This window comes from Cervus elaphus, chromosome X (assembly GCF_910594005.1).
Source record: "Cervus elaphus chromosome X, mCerEla1.1, whole genome shotgun sequence".
In the NCBI taxonomy this organism is placed as follows: Eukaryota; Metazoa; Chordata; class Mammalia; order Artiodactyla; family Cervidae; genus Cervus; species Cervus elaphus.
In genome coordinates, this window is record NC_057848.1 from 144,509,496 (window position 1) to 144,525,606 (window position 16,111).

The following is a 16,111-nucleotide window of genomic DNA, read 5'->3' on the forward strand; positions in this document are numbered from 1 at the left end:
AATTTGTAAAACTTGAACATATCTAATTTTGACATGCAGAACAGACTAGTACATATTATAATCAGTATAATTAAATCTCCATATAATAAAATTTTCCATCTCATGTGAACTAAACGTTTTTTCAAATGCTCACCATTTACAAAAAGATTTATCAAGAAAATCTCAATTTTTACAATAATTATACAGGCCACATTTTTCTGACTGCAAGACATTAAAGCTTTAAAATTTACTTAATCAAATCAAGCCACTCAATGGACATGAATTTGAGTAAACTCTGTGGCTCAGATGGTAAAAAAAAAAATCTGCCTGCAATGCGGGAGACCCAGGTTCAACCCCTGGGTCGGAAAGATCCCCTAGAGGAGGGCATGGCAGCCTACTCCAGTATGCTTGCCTGGGAAATCCCATGGACAGAGGAGCCTGGTGGGCTACAGTCCATGGGGTCTCAAAGAGTCAGACATGACTGAGCAACTAAACAACAACAACATAAAAGGAAAGAAAAAAAAAAAAAGCTTCATCCAAAAACTAGAATTGAAAACAAAGTCAGATTTAGTGCAGGCAAATCTTCAACAAGAGGCTTTGGCAAAGATGTTATGTTGAAAGCAAGCTTTGAACTCCCAGAAAATGGCAGATTAAAAAATGTAGTATCTCAGTGATGTTTTAGAAAATGCATCTACTGAAATATTTCTAGATGCAGATACATGATCCACACTTGTAACAGAACAAGCTGCACAAAGAAATAATTCAGAACTTGAGTTGATGAAATACATTTCCAACATTAGATGTCTTTGTGCTAATAGTGAAACCAAAATGTGCAGTCAGTTCAACTATACTCCAGGAGAAAATACACACTACCTAATACAGCCAGTGTTAAGAATCCTTAGGAGCTGGAAAGCTCCAGGAAAGAGCTGGATTGGAGGTTTTCCAAAGGCAAGCTGATGTGCAACATATATGGAGAAGTGGTTTTAGAAGCCAGCAGCTTGAGAACGCACGTGAGTATACACAAAGGACTCAAACTCTACCTCTGCCACATGTGTGGGAAGAGATTCACCTGGTGTAACCAGCTGAAAACTCATACTGGTGAGAAACCATATGAAAGAATTATGTGATAGAGGCTTTGCTCAAAAATGCCAGGTTACTCATCATTCATTGTGGTGAGAAAAAACCCTTTAAGTGTGATTTATGTGATTGACAAGTTACAGCTTCTGCAATTTCAAGATTCACACGTGGACAGATAGTGGAGAGAAGCCGTAAGTCTAAGAGTGGACAAAGATTGGCCCAACCCAGAACATTGACCTCTCACAGAGCAGGCTTACTGAGGGAAAGCTTCCAGGCCTCAAGGAGACCCATGCTCTAGCTCTCCTATCCCACACTCTCCAAGTGTGCAGGGGAAAACCGTAATAGGCAGTTGTCTGTGGGAACATTTCAGCACAAAAAAAAACTTTCGATCTTATGGGTAAGGCCATTTGTTATGTAGAAACACAGAGCTATTAAAAATGGAAAGAATCATAAAATCCAAGTCCAGTCAAGGCAGAACTCTATATTCCAGTGCTAGATTCCATATGGAAACATCCAGTATGGGAAACTATAGCTGGGAGGCTTTTTGAAAGAAAAAAAAAAAAAACTATAGCTGGGAGGCAGGCTTTCTGAAATGACTTAACCAGATGATAATCAGACTCTTTAAGCAGATACTTATTTGGTTAGCTGGAATAAGAGTTAATTTGGAGGGGGTGGTAGCCACAGTTAACTGACTTTGTGAGCAAAAGAAAATTGCTTGTATGTCTCTTAGGTGTTAGGAAACAAAACTATCTCTGGTAAAACTTTCTGCATCATCAGTGTGCAATGCTTGTTTCAACATTTTGCTTTTGAAGTCTAATTATACACACAGCTTTTAAAGGAATGAATGACTATGGCAATACATCTGAATAGAGTGCTATTTTGCTTTTTAATTTGTTAATTTTCAAGCTGCCTTCATTCCATTTTTATTTTGCATTCACTACTGCCTTTCATTTATTTAAGTAGAATCTATCTTATGGGTATCAACATATAATCTATTCATGATTCATTTTTGACCTAGGAAATTTTTTTCTCTCCTCAAAATGTAAGCAAAATTCTTAAGAATATCAGCCCAAGAGTGTTGCTGTTTGTAAGCCCAATAGACCAATATGTAACCAATGGAGAAAAAATGAAATTTTACATTTCTAAGATATTTGGGCTATTTTTCTTAACATATTTAACTAGAGTATAAAAGTTTCTCATAAAAAGCAAAACAGTATATAAGTTTTAACATTGTTTTGTTGAAGTATAATGGATATGCTTGTACAGAACTCAGTATTTTAGAGAAAATTCAAAGACACTGGTTTTGGTTTGAGACATTTTCAAAATTAATTTTAAATAACTATCTGGTGTTTTTATGTTGCCAAAGACAATTTCAAAATTCAACTTGTCTCAATTTTAATAGATTAATTTGATGAACATAAGGAAAATATACTGAGTTTTGAAATTTTTTGAGAATCCCTTGGTGTACCTGTTGCACATTTTTTAAAATGCATATTAAAATCTAAATATAAACAATGCATAATTGGAAATCCCTTTTTTTCTGAATTGGATGCATTATCTTCTATAAAGAGTGAGAAGTTAATTATGATATTTTGAGCTACTAGAAGGCAAATTTATTTTACATTTGAGTGTCTATAAGCTGTACATTTAAAAATTTTCATGTATTAAAACATAGCATTTGGTTATAGTTTCACAGGGCCCTTTTCTTGCTTAATGGATATTTTTTAAATGTAGGATTATCCAGTGTTAATTATTATCCTTCCCCTTTATTCTTTGATCCTGCACTGATTTATTTCACTGTCTGATCTTTCTTCATTAAGTAATCAGTTCCACAAATTCAGTTCCTATACTGCTGACCAAACCACCAGTGACAGTGTTTCTTATTTCTGCCCAGCATTACCTGTGGTTTATTTATTTCCTAGTTTTAAACTACACCTGTAATAAAGTTAGTGTATTTTCTATTTGTAGCGATTTCTTTAATTATAATTTTCTCTGTTTAGAGGTCCAGGTCAGAAGAATCAATCTAATATAGCTTGAATTCAACAGTAATCTATTCAAACAAATACTACAGTAGATACATGAAAAATGTAATACCCAGAACTTGAGGGCCTTCCCACACTGCTAGACATCAGTTTGGCAACATTTAAAAATGTGGGTCCATCAATTTCCCTAGTGGCTCAGTGTAAACAACCCGCCTGCCAGGGCAGGAGAGACAGGTTTGATCCCTGATCCGGAAAGATCCCACATGCCAAGGATCAGCTAAGCCCGTGCACAACTACTGAGCCTGCAGTCTAGACCCCTCGAGCCACAACTACTAGCCCTGTGAGCCTAGAACCTGTGCTCCCCAGCAAGAGAAGCCACCAGAATGAGAAGCCCACACACCACAACAAAGAGGAGCCCCTGCTCAACGCAACTAGAGAAGGCTCACACGCAGCAACAAAGACCCACTGCAACCCAAAACAAAGAATTAAAAACTGAATGTGGGTCCAGTTCTGGCAAGTTTTAAAAAAAGAAATCATTGGACTGTTCTTATTTTATGATGAAAAGTGAAAGTGAAAGTCCCTCAGTCGTGTCCAATTCTTTGCAACCCCATGGGCTATACAGTCCATGGAATTCTCCAGGCCAGAATACTGGAGTGGGTAGATGTTCCCTTCTCCAGGGGATCTTCCCAACCCAGGGATCGAACCCAGGTCTCCCACATTGCAGGTGGATTCTTTACCAGCTGAGCCACCAGGGAAGACCGGGCATGTAATAATTTTGTAATCACAAGTATCAAAAAGTCTAAGGAAAGGAAATTGGCCAAGATGGCAGATTGGCCAACACCTTGAATTCATTTCTTCTCACAGGTACACCAAAATTGTATCTAAGAACACCTAACAACAAAAAAGAGTAGAGAGTAAAGACCTTCTACAACTAAAGACGTAAAGAAGAAACCACAAGATGGGTAGGGGGAGCGGAGCCATAGTATAGTCAAGACCCAAACCCCAGGTGGCTGACCCACAAATCAGAAGATAATACAGTTGCAGAGGTTTTCCTCAAGGACTGAGGGGTCAGAGCCCCACATCAGGCTCCCCAGCCTGAGGGTGCTGCAGCAGTAATATTAAACTCTAGAACACTTGGCTTTGAATGCCAGAAAGACTTACCTATGGGAGTTCCAAAGGGCTGTAGGAAATAGACTCCACTCTTAAAAGACCAAAAAATGCATACACTCTGAGACCCAAGGCAGAAACAGTAATTTTAAAGAAGCCTGGGTCAGACTTACCTGCTGATTTTGGTGAGTCTCCCAGAGAGGCAGGAGGCCAGTGGCACTCATCCTGGGGTCATAAACACTGGTGGCAGCCATTTGGGGGAGCTTGTTCTATCATGTGGACACTGGTGCTGGCAAGTGCTATGTTGGAATCCCCCATCTAGTTTGTGAACCTCAGGACTCAGCCCTACCCTCGCCTATTAGCCTGTAGGCACCAGTATTGAGAAACCTCAGTCCAGTCAACTAGCCAGGTGACCACACAGCCCTACCCACTAGCAGACAGGCTGCTGGAAGACCCCTTGAGCCCACAGATGCCCCTGGACACAGTCCTGTCCAATGCTCAGTCAGTTAGTTGCTCAGTTGTACCCAACTCTTTGCAACCCCATGGACTGCAGCATGCCAGGCCTCCCTGTCCATCATCAACTCCTGGAGTTTACTCAAACTCATGTCCATTGAGTCGGTGATGCCGTCCAACCATCTCATCCTCTGTCGTCCCCTTCTCCTCCCATCTTCAATTTTTCCCAGCATCAGGGTCTTTTCATATGAGTGAGCTCTTTGCATCAGGTGGCCAAAGTATTGGAGTTTCAGCTTCAACATCAGTCCTTCCAGTGTATATTCAGGACTGATTTCCTTTAGGATGGACTGGTTGGATCTCCTTGCAGTCCAAGGGACTCTCAAGAGTCTTCTCCAATACCAAAGTTCAAAAGCATTAATTCTTCGGTGCTCAGCTTTCTTTATAGTCCAACTCCCACATCCATACATGACTACTGGAAAAACCAAAGCCTTGACTAGATGGACCTTGTTGGCAAAGTAACGTCTCTGCTTTTTAATATGCTGTCTAGGTTTGTTATAGCTTGTCATCCAATGAGCAATCATCTTTTAATTTCATGGCTGCAGTTACCATCTGCAGTGACTTTGGAGCCCAAAAAATCAAGTCTGCCACTGTTTCCCCATCTATTTGCCATGAAGTGATGGGACAAGATGCCATGATCTTAGTACTCTGAATGTTGAGCTTTAAGCCAACTTTAACTTCTCTTTCACTTTCATCAAGAGGTTCTTTAGTTCTTCTTCACTTTCTGCCATAAGGGTATCATCTGCATATCTGAGGTTATTGATATTTCTCCTGGAAATCTTGATTCCAGCTTCTGCTTCATCCAGCTGAGCATTTCTTATGATGTACTCTGCATATGTTAAATAAGCAGGGTGACAGTATACATCCTTGACGTACTCCTTTCCCAATTAGGAACCAGTCTGTTGTTCCACGTCCAGTTCTAACTGTTGCTTCCTGACCTGCGTACAGGTTTCTCAAGAGGCAGGTCAGGTGGTCTGGTATGCCCATCTCTTTCAGAATTTTCCACAGTTTTTTGTGATCCACATAGTCAAAGGCTTTGGCATAGTCAATAAAGCAGAAATAAATATTTTTCTGGAACTCTTGCTTTTTCAGTGATTCAGCAGATGTTGGCAATTTGATCTCTGGTTCCTCTGCCTTTTCTAAAACCAGATAGAACATCTGGAAGTTCATGGTTCACATATTATTGAAGCCTGGCTTGGAAAATTTTGAGCATTACTTTACTAGTGTGTGAGATGAGTGCAATTGTGCAGTAGTTTGAGCATTCTTTGGCATTGCCTTTCTTTGGGATATCCAATGCTAGGAGATTAGAAATCAACAACAACAAAAAAATAGGGCTTCCCTGGTGGCTCAGATGGTGTAGAATCTGCCTGCAAGGTGGGAGACCTGGGTTTGATCCCAGGGTTGGGAAGATTCCCTGGAGGAGGGCATGGCAACCCACTCCAGTATTCTTGCCTGGAGAATTTCCATGGACAGAGGAGCCTGGCAAGCTACAGTCCATGGGGTCCCAAAGAGTTGGACACAACAGAGTGACTAAGCACAGCACAAGAAAAACAACTGCGAAAACACAAATATGTGGAGGATAAACAATATACAACTAACCAACCAATGGATCACTGAAGAATTCAAAGAGAAAATAAAAATTAAAAAACCTGGAGACAAATGAAAACAAAACCACAATGATCTAAAAACCTATGATTCATATCAATGTATGACAAAACCCACTGAAATGTTGTGAAGTAATTAGCCTCCAACTAATAAAAAATTAAAAAAAGAAAAGAAAAGATAAATATAGTTCATAAAAAAATAAATAAAACCTATGGCACAAGGCAAACACAGGTTTAAAAGACAAATTTGGAAAAAAAAAAAAAAGACAAATTTGTAGCAATACAAGCTTACCTCAGGAAACAAGAACAGTCTCAAATAAACAACCTAGACTTACACCTAGAGCAACTTGAGAAAGAAAAACAAGCAAAACTCAAAGTTAGGAGAAGGAAAGAAATCATAAAGATCAGAGTAGTAATACATGAAAGAGACTTTAAAAAAATAATAAAAAGATCAATGAATCTAAAAGCTGGGAGATAATTAAAATTGATAAATCTTTAGCCAGACTCATCAAGAAACAAGGGGCAAGGACTCATATCAATAAAATTAGAAATCAAAAAGGATGAGGTACAACATACACCATAGAAAAACAAAGGATCATAGACACTACTACCAACAACTATATGCCAATAAGATGGACAACCTAGAAGAAACAAATTCTTAGGAAAAAATCTCCCAAGAATGAACCAGAAAGAAATAGAAAATATGAACAGACCAATTATAAGAACTGAATCTGTAATTTAAAAACTTTCAACAAACAAAGTCTAGGGTCACATGGCATCATGGGTGAATTCTATCAAACATTTATCAAAGGGTTAACACCTATTCTTCTGAAACTATTCCAAAAAAACTTCCAAACACATTCCATGAGACCACAATCACTCTGATACTAAAACTAGACAAACATACCAAAAAAAGAAGAAGAAAATTACATGCCACTATCACTGATGAACATGTATATGCAAAAATTCTTCAGAAAATACCACCAAACAAAATCCAACAAATTATTTAAAAGATCATATACCATGAACAACGGATTTATCCCATGGATGCAAGTATTTTTCCATATTTTTCCATATTCTCAAGTCAGTGTGTTATACCACATTAACAACTTTAGGAATAAAAAGCATATGTTCAACAAAACAGATGCAGAAAAAGTTTTTATAAAATTCGACATCTATTTATGATAAAAACTCTCTAGAAAGTTGGCATAGGAGGAACCCACCTCAACATAATGAAAGCAAATATGACAGGCCCCTAGCTAACATCATACTCAACAGTGCAAAGCTGAAAGCAGGAATAAGACAAGAAGGTCCACTCTGAGCAATTTTATTCAACACAGTTTTGGAAGTCCTAGCCACAGCAATCAAAGAAGAAAAAACATAATAAAAGGAACCCAAGTTGGAAAAAATGTAAAAATATCACTGCAGATGACATGATGCTGTACATCAGTCAGTCACTCAGTTCAGTCACTCAGTTGTGTCCGGCTCCTTGCAACCCCATGGACTGCAGCATGCCAGGCTTCCCTGTCCATCACCACTTCCCAGAGCTTACTCAAACTCATGTCCATTGAGTTGGGGATGCCATCCAACCATCTCAGCCTCTGCCATCCCCTTCTCCTCCTGCCTTCAATATTTCCCAGCAACAGGCTCTTTTCAAATGAGTCAGTTCTTTGTATCAGGTGGCCAAAGTATTAAGAGTTTCAGCTTCAGCACCAGTCCTTCCAATGAATATTCAGGACTGATTTCCTTTAGGATGGACTGGTTGAATCTCCTTGCTATCCAAGGGACTCTCAAGAGCCTTCTCTAACACCACAGTTCAAAAGCATCAATACTAAACATAGAGAATCCTAAAGACATTACCAGATAACTACTAGAGTTCATCTATCAATTTGGTAAAGTTGCAAGATACAGAATTAATACACAGAAATCTATTGCATTTCTACACACTAACAACAAAAGATAAAAAGAAGAAATTAAGGAAACAGTCCCATTTATCACTGCATGAAAAATAAGAAAATACCTAGAAGCTAATCTACCTAAAGAAGCAAAAGACCTGTACTCTGAAACTTCTAAGGCACTAATGAAAGAAACTGAAGATGAAATAGATGGAAAGATAGCCCATGTTCTTGGATTGGAAGACTCAATATTGTCTAAATTCTATACTAAAGACATTCAATGCAAGCCCTATCAAAATACCAATGACATTTTTCACAGAACTAGAAAAAAAAAATTTAATTTGTATGGAGACACAAAAGGCCCCAAATAGCCAAAAAAATATTGAGAAAGATAACTGGAACTATCCGGCTACCTGACTTCAGACTACACTACTAAGCTACAGTAATCAAAACAGTATGTATTGCTGCAAACCAGAAATAAAGATCTATGGAATAGGATTCAAAGTTCAGAAATGGACCCACACATCTATGGTTAACTAATCTATGACAAAGGAAGCAACAATATACAATGGAGAAAAGACAGTCTCTTCAGTAAGTGGTGTTGGGAAAACTGGACAGTCACATGTAAAAGAATAAAATTAGAACATTCTCTAGTACCATGTACAAAAGTCAACTCAAAACAGATTAAGGATCTAAATGTAAAAACAGACACTATAAAATTCCTTGAGGAACATAGGAAAAACGCTCTTTGACCTGCATCACTGCAATATCTTTTTGGACTCACCTCCTAGAGTAATCGAAGAAAGAACAAAAATAAACAAATGGGACCGAATTAAACTTAAGTGTTTGCATAGCAGAGAAAACCATAAATAAAATGAAAGGAAAACCTAGAGAATGGGAGAAAATATGTGCAATACAATGCAATCAACAAGGGATAAATTCCCCCAAAACACACAAATAGCACATATAGCTCAATATAAAAAAACACAAAGCAACCACAAATTGGGCAGGATATTTAAATGGACACTTTTTCAAAGAAGAGATACAGATGGTTAAAATGCACATGAAAAGATGCTCAACATTGCTAATTATTAGCAAGTGCAAATCAAAACTATCTCATATCAGTCAGAATACCCATCATCAAAAAGCCTGCAAACATTACATGTGGGAGAGGATATGGCGAAAAAAGAAATCTCCTACACTGTTGGTGGGAAAGTAAATTGGTGTAGCTGCTATGAAAAACAATATGGAGGCCACTTTAAAAACTAAAACTAGACTTATCATGTGATCCACAATCCCACTCCTGGGCATATATCCAGAAAACACAAAAGAAGTAATTCAAAGAGACACACGTACTCCAATGTTCACAGCAAATGTATTTACAATAGCCAAGACATATAAGCAACCTAATTATCAACAGATGAATGGATAAAGAAGATGTGGTATATATATATATATAAAATATACAACTCAGACATATAAAGAATGAAAAAATGCCTTTTGCAGCAACATGGATGGACCTAGAGATGACCATCCTAAGGGAAGTAAAGTCAGAAAGAGAAACAAAAACATCACATGATATTACTTATATGTGGAATCTAAAAAAAGATACAAATGGATTTACAAGACAGATTCACAGATTTAGAAAACAAACTTATGATACCAAAGGGGAAAGGTAAGGGGAAGGATAAACTAGGCATCTGGGATGAACACATACAGACTACTACATATATATAGCAATATTACACAGCCATAAAAAGAAATGGCATTATTTGCTGCAACACAGATGGACCAAGAGATTATATACTATGTGAAGTCAAAGAAGTATATGATATCACTTATAGGTACAATCTAAAAAATGATATAAATGAACTGATTTCAAAACAGAAACAGACTCACAGACTTAGAATACACACTTATGATACCAAAGGGGAAAGGTTAAGGGATGGATTACTTAGGCATTTGGAGTTAACATATACACACTAGTATATGTAAAACAGAGAATCAACAAAGACCTACCATATAGCAGAAAGACAAACCTAGACAGTGTATTAAAACCTAGACACTGTATTAAAGAGAAGAGACATCACTTTGCTGACAAAGGGCAATATAGTCAAATTTATGGCTTTTCCAGTAGTCATGTACGGATATGAGAATTGGACCATAAAGAAGGCTGAGCACCAAAGAATTGATGCGTTTGAACTGTGGTGCTGGAGAAGACTCTTGAAAGTCCCTTGGACTGCAAGGAGATCAAAGCAGTCAATCCTAAAGGAAATCAACCCTGAATATTCATTGGAAGAACTGGTGCTGAAGCTGAAGCTCCAATACTTTGGCCACCTGATGTGAAGAACTGACCACTGGAAAAGACCCTGATGCTGGGAAAGATTTAGGGCAAGAGAAGAAGGGGGCAACAAAGGATGAGATGGTTGGATGGCATCACTGACTCAATGGACATGAGTTTGAGCAAGCTCAAGGAGATAGTGAAGGACAGGGAAGCCTGGAGTGCTGCAGTCCATGGGGTCTCAAAGAGTTGGACATGAATGAACAACTGAACAACAATAGCACAGAGAACACTACTCAATATTGCATAATAACTTAAATGGGAAAACAATTTGAAAAGAAAAGATACATATATATGTATAGTGAATCACTTTGCTGTACACTAGAAACTAACACAATATAGTTGTAAATCAACTATACTCTAGTATAAAATAAAATTTTCTGAAAACTGGGAGAAAATAAAAAACCTAAAAAAAGGGAGTCATGTTGATGGCCAAAGGGCCCCTGAAAAGAAATTCAACATCACTAATTATTAGAGAAATGCAAATCGAATCTATAATGAGCTAACACCTCACACCAGTTAGAATGCATCTGGTCTCATCTTTACTGTGCTTAGTCACTCAGTCATGTCCGAGTCTTTGAGACCCCATGGACTGTAGCCCACCAGACTCCTCTGTCCATGGGGATTCTCCAGGTAAGAATACTGGAGTGAGTTGCCATGCCCTTCTCCAAGGGATCTTCCCAACCCGGGGATGGAACCCAGGTCTCCCGCATTGCAGGCGGATTCTTTACCATCTGAGCCACCAGGGCAGCCTCACACCATAAAAACTCTACAATTAGGAAGAGCTGGAGAAGGTGTGCAGAAAAGGGAATCCTCCTCCATTTGTTGGCACAAATGACAATTTGTGCAGCTGCTATGGAAAACAATATAGAGGTCCTTAAAAAAATTAAAAATGGAGTTACCATATGATCCACAATCCCACTTTTGGGCATATATCCAGAAAAGACAAAAACTATTTTAAAAAAATGCATTCATCACAATGTTCATTATAGCTCTATTTACAATAGCCAAGACATGGAAGCAAACTAAATGTTCACAAATGGATCAATACATAAAAATGATGTGCATATGTATCTGTGTGTGTGTATATATCTATATGGAATATTACACAGCCATAAAAAGAATGACATAATACCATCTGTAGCACCATGGATAGACCTAGAGATTATCATTCTATATGAAATAAGTCAGACAGAGAAAGACAAGTATCATATGATATCACTTTTATGTGGAATGTAAAAAATGATGCAAGTGACCTGATTTACAAAGCAGAAATAGACTCACAGATATAGAAAACAAACTTATGATACCAAGAGGAAAACATAAGAGGAGGGATAAACTAGGCATTTGGGATTAATATATACACACTACTATATGTAAAATTGGTAATCAACAAGGACCTACTTTATCACACCGGGAACACTACTCAATATTCTATAATAACCTAAATGGGAAAATAATCTGAAAAAGAATAGATACATGTATACGTATAAGTGAATCACTTTGCTGCACCCCTGAAACTAACACAACATGGTAAATCAACTAAAATCCAATATAAACTTTTTTAAAAAAAGAAGAAACAACTGTGACAAAAGAGAAAAAGCTTAGAACAAAAATAAGACATACAGATGGCCAAAAGTCCCATGAAAAGATGTTGAACGTCACTAAATATTAAAGAAATGCAAATCAAAACTACAATGAGGTATCACCTCACACCAATCAGAATAGCCATCATCAAAAAGTATACAAATAATAAATGCTGGAGAGGGTGTGGAGAAAAAGAAACCCTCTTACACTACTGTTGGGAATGTAATTCTTACAGTCACTATGGAGAACAGTATGGAGGTTCTATAAACTAAAAGTAGAGTTAACATATGACCCAGCAATCCCATTCCTGGGCATATATCCAGAGATAACCATAATTTGACAAAATACAAACACCATATCATTCATTGCAGCACTATTTTAATAGCCAAGACAAGAAAGCAACCTAAACATCCATCAAGAGATGAATGGATAAAGAATAGGTGGTATATATCCAGTGGAATATTACTCAAAAAAAAAAAAGAATGAAATAATACCATGTGCAGCAACATGAATGGACCCAGAAATTATTATACTAAGCAAAGTAAGCAAAGCAGAGTAAGACAAATGTTATATGATATCACTTATTTGTGGAAGCTAAAAAATGATACAAATGAACTTATTTATGAAATAGACAGTCACAGATGTAGAAAACAAATTTATGGTTACCAAAGGGAAAGGAGAGTGGGAGAAGGGATAAATTAGGAGTTTGTGGTTAACATATACACATTACTATATATGGAAAATAGATAACCAACAAGGACCTGGTGCATAGCACAGGGAATATACTTAGTATTTTGTAATAACCTATAAGGGAAAAGAATCTGAGAAACAATGTGCATTGCATTAACTGAATCACTGTGCTGTATAGCTGAAACTAACCCAACATTCTAAAACAACTACACTTGAGTATTCAAAACTCACCTGAAAAAAATTTTCTAAAGCTTACCTGATAACAAATGCAAAAACAAAACAAAAACAGTGGCATTATTCCAACCACAAAAGGAAGGGATAATTATATAACATGATGGGGTGCTAGTTAGTGCTAAAATGGCAATCATATTACTATATATATCCATAAATTTATCAAATTTACACGCTGCATCCCTTAAATGGACACATCACATACAAAATATATTTTAATAAAAAATAAGTAAAAAAAATATTATTCAAAAAATAAGAGAAACATTGCTTAATTCATTTTTAAAATCTATGGCATTAAAATTTGCATGTCGTTTTTCTGTTGGGGATATGTCTTTGTCACATCCTGATTTCAAACTATTTTAAAAATATATAGTATAGATTTTCCTGGTGATCCAGTGGCTAAGACTCCACACTCCCAATGCAGGGGGTCTGGGATGGATCCCTGGTCAGGGAACTAGATCCCACATGCCGCAACTAAGGGTCTGCATGCTGCAACTAAGCTCTGATATGGCTGAATAAATAAAATTAATGAAAAAGGTCACATTCTTGTTTCTAAGTAATCCTTGCATTCAAGCCAGTGGTACTTGAAAAATAAATAAATAAAAGAAAAAATCTATGTTAATCAAAACAGTATGGTACTGACAGAAAAATAAAACACGGATCACTGCAACAGAAGACAAAGCTCAGAAAGTAACCCATGCATATGTGATCCATTAACTTATGACAAAGGAGCCAAGAATATACAAGGGGAAAAGGACAATCTCTTATACTCATTGAGATTGATGATCTTAATACTCAATAAGTGGTATTGAGAAAACTGGACAGCCATATGCAAAAGAATGAAACGGAACACTGTCCTACTCTGTACACAGGCTTTTCTCAAAATGGATTAAAAACTTGAATATTAAGACCTGAAACCATTCAATTCCTAAAAGAAGGCAAAATTGGCAAGCTTCTGGACATTGATTGTGGTGATAATTTTTTGGGATTTGACACCAAAAGCAAAGGCAAAAATAAATCAGACTACATCAAACAAACAAAAAGCTTCAACGCAGGAGACACAGGTTCAAACCCTGATCCGAGAAGATCCCACATGTCGTAGACCATCTAAGTCCATGTGCCCCCCTTACTGAGCCTGTGCTCTAGAGCCCACGTGCCCTAGAGCCCACGCTCCACAACAAGAGAAGCCCAAACACCACAACTGAATTGTAGGCCCTGCTCACCGCAACTACAGAAAAGGCCACACAGCAATGAAGACCCAGCACAGCCAAAAATAAATAAAATTATTTTAAAAAATGAACAGGCCACCTACTGAATGAGAGAAAATATTGAAAATCATATACCTGATAAGGGGGTTATATCCAAAATATATGAAGAACTCATAAATATAACTAGCAACCTCCCCCCCCCCCACCACAGCTCAAGGAACAATCCAATTTAAAAATCGGCAGAAGATCTCACTAGACATTTTTCCAGTGACAACCTACAGATGGCCAACCAGTACATGAAAAGATGCTCAATATCATTAATCATTAGGGAAGGGCAAATTAAAACCACAATGAGACAACTCCTCATACCCATTAGAATGGCTATTATCAAAAAGACTTTAGATAACAAGTGTGGTGAAAATGTGGAGAAAAGGGAACCCTTGTGCAATGGTAGTGGGAATATAAATTGGTATAGCCACTATGGAAAACAGTATATAATTAAAAAATTAAAAGCGGAACTACCTTCTGACCCAGATACTCCAATTCTGGGTATTTATCTGAAGAATATAAAATACTAGTTTGAAAAAACATATGCACCCCTATGTTCATTGTAGTAATATTTATAACAGCAAGATATGAAAACACCTATGTGTCCTTTGATGGGTGAATGAGTCAAGATGTGGCATAAACAATACTAAACCATAAACAAGGAAATTCTGCCACTTACAACAACAGGGATGGACCTCGAGGATATTATGCTAAATGAAGTCAGAGAAAGACGATATTGTATGATCTTACATATCTGCAGAATTAAAAGCAAACCAAGTTCATAGTTACAGAGAACATATTGGTGTTTGCCAGCGACAGGGGTAGAGGCAATAGGGGTGAGCCAAATGGATGAAGGAAGTCAAAAGGTATACACTTCCCATTATAACATAAGTAAGTCATAGGCATGTAATGTATGGTGACTATAGCTAATAGTACTGTATTGTGTACTTGGATGTTGCTAAGCAGGTCAATCTTAAAAGTGCTAATCACAAAGAAAAAATTCCTGTAACTATGTATGGTTGATGAATGTTACCTAGACTTATCATAGAGATCCTTCTGCAACATACGCAAACATCAAATTGCTGTGTTGTACACCTAAAATTAATGTAATATTGTATGACAATTTTACTTCAGTTTTAAAAATTACATGACCTTGTGCTCTCAGGGCTTCCCAGGTGGCACTAGTGGTAAAGAACTCTCCTGCCAAGGCAGGAGATATAAGAGACATGAGTTCGATCCCTGGGTCAGGAAGATCCCCTGAAGGAGGGCATGGCAATCCATTAAATTATTCTTGCCTGGAGAATCCCATGGACAAAGGAGCCTGGCAGTTCATAGGGTTTCACAGAGTCAGACATGACTGAAACAACTTAGCACACATGCATGTGCTCTTGGGAATGTGCAACTTTGTTCCATTCATAGAGAAACATAGGACACCAAAAAGATGTACCCTATCTACTTACATTTCTACTTTCCCCCAGAATTATTATGTGTGCCCTAAAGACAATTTCTTACACATCATGCCTTACTTTCCTATTGGAAATTAATTCCACATACTCTCTCCCCCTGGAAGCTGAAATGAAATAAATGAAGCCACGTGTATTGTAGGTGTAAAAGTGTGTGTGTGTGTGTGTGTGTGTGTGTGTGAAAATGCTATCACTTAAAATATGTCTACTTTTTAAGGCTTTTGAATTGTTTCACACACCAAAAAAAAAAAAAATAGGTTTACAAAATTGTAACTGAAGTTCACAGTTTCAAAACCAAGCTAAAAATCATTACAGTTTTTCACAGAAGGAGGATTAGGCAAACTTCAGCAGCAGATGACTTCACAAGAAGTGAAGAAGTTAGGACTCTT